The sequence below is a fragment of the Octopus bimaculoides genome, chromosome 14 (assembly GCF_001194135.2).
Source record: "Octopus bimaculoides isolate UCB-OBI-ISO-001 chromosome 14, ASM119413v2, whole genome shotgun sequence".
NCBI classification, from domain to species: Eukaryota; Metazoa; Mollusca; class Cephalopoda; order Octopoda; family Octopodidae; genus Octopus; species Octopus bimaculoides.
Genome location: NC_068994.1, coordinates 45435154 through 45437728, shown reverse-complemented (window position 1 = coordinate 45437728; position 2575 = coordinate 45435154).

Genomic DNA, 2575 nt, shown 5'->3' with positions numbered 1-2575 from the left:
ATATATATATATATATATATATATATATATATATATAGATATATACAGGTGATGGTATGTGGAAATACAAGCAGACAGAGAGGTAGATGCTACGATATTGAAGACACTCAAATGGTTAAGAACCTACGTCTAATTATTAATTTATTTTTTCATTATTCATCAATTGCTTACTACCTAATTATTTCATTATCTAATTTTATCCGTTAGCGTATATTATTGTCAATGGCACTTGTAGACGGGTAAGTGCTTCCTATATATAATTATACTCATACACGTGTACTAAATGATCTAAGCGCCGTAGGTGTGGAAGAGAAATACGTACATACACACACACTTGTATGTGAGTGTCTGTCTATTTGTCTGTCTGTCTGTCTGTATGTATGTATATATGTATGTACTGTAAGAAGAATATTTTTGAAAGAAAAACTTTACGGTTATTTTCTAAAGTTTCGTCAGACAGTTTAACGAAACTTCGAAGTTACTTTCAACCTTTTCCTTGTAAAAGTAAAATAAATATAATCCTCTAGAGCAGTGGTTCTTAACTGGGGTCCATATAAGATTTTTGAGGGTCCATGCAACAAAATAATAAATTGAGAATCCACAATGTTATTATAAGGGTCCCTGAAAAAAAATTTGCTCCTGATGTATGTGTTAGTATGTATTGCAAGAAACATCAAATTTTCTTTCTCTGACATTTTACATAGTTCACCCTACACAAGCAAATGTATGAAAAACAAAATAGGAATTTTGAAAGAAGCTTCTATAAAACTAGTTTTAAAACATCGAATGGTTATGGGGAACCACCAGAATAAAATAGTTATCAGGGGGGTCCATAGGTAAAAGATGGTAAAGAACCAATGCTCGAGAGAATGGTAGTGAACGTTCCTTCAATTAATGTTTGTTACCATACATACATACATACATACATACATACATACATACATACATACACGCGCACTCACCACCACCACCATCACCATCACCATCACCACAACACACACACACACACACCACACCACATACACACACACACACACACACATACACACACACACACACTACAAGTGAGATTATGGTATCTGGAACTATAAAAGTCTGCAAGGCTTTCTGAAGATTTAGAAGATGATGAATAGAACAAGGTGCTTTCCTTCACAACTTTGCTAACAGACAGGTGCCCGGTCAAAATTTACTCAAAATTAAAGAGAAAACGAAGAACATACATACATTACATTACATTACATATATGACACGATTTCGTATAAATATCACAGCAGCAATACGCAATAATCAGTTATGATTAGCAACGTTGACAACATGTCGTTTATCAAAAACGGTTTCTATCATCTACCAACGCGTCCACCTTCATCACATCTACAACTCGGTACACCATCAGTTTTTCTAGAATTGCCTACAGTATTAGAACAATGTTTTTGCTAGTATTAATAATTTATTCATATTGTTTTGTTTTGTTTTTTCTGGTCATATCGTTGTTTCTAGGTTGGTTCATTTTTTTTGTTTTGTTTTGTTTTGTTTTCACTTTTGTATGTTATTTTCCCCTTCATTTCTTTCTATCTTTATAAAGCATTATTAATTACTTATTCCATTATTCAGTCTTGAAGTTTCATGTAGTTTCTTTTTTTTTTCTTCTTTTTTTTGTGTGTGTGGGGGGGGGGTCCATTCCGCTCCAAAAGCGATTATAGTAGATTCATTCCTCTGTTGTAAATCTGACGTATAAAGAAGAATATCGTTGAATCGTATAATGTGAAAGGCGGGAGTCTGAAGAAGAGGAGGAAGAGAAGAAAGAATTGACGTAAATTGTGCGTCAAAGAAGATGTGGGGACAGAAGGGGAAAGCAAATGAAAATAGCAGAGAAGCGGAAATAAAAAAGAACAAAACCAGAGAAGTAGACAATAATACATTAACTAACACTTCAACGAAGTTATATATGTCCGTCTGTACAAAGACAGTTGCCTTATCAGTGGTTGATTTGTGAGACCTTAGACTGAATTACGCTTATTGTTGTTTAACCCCAAGTCATCTCCGAGTGATCTATGATGAAAGGTTTTCCATTCATGACCATCCCGTCTGGAGTTTTCTTTTGGTGGTGTCATTGCTTTTGGTTTTTGTTGGGGTCTTTTATCCACACGTGAGCAAGCTTGACAACTACATGGATTTCACAGTTCTATATTTAAGAGATGAGGAATTCTGTACATTATTTACATTATTTACATTATTTACATTTGACGGATATTTGTCCTCATCTTGTTTGTTGTTATACCCTCCAGCCTTCTTCAGGTGTCTTGGGGAAATTTCGAACCTGAGTTCTCATCCCTAAGGTATTTTTCGATGTTATTATTATCATTATTATTATTATTATTATTATTATTATTATTATTATTATTATTATTATTAGTGTTCAGGTCACTGCTTGGAATCGAACTCGGAATCGTGGGGTTAGTAGCCCGCGCTCTTAACCACTACGCCATATGCCCGTGGGCATATGGCGTAGTGGTTAACAACAAACAAGATGAGGACAAATATCCGTCGAATGTAAATAATGTAAATAATGTACATG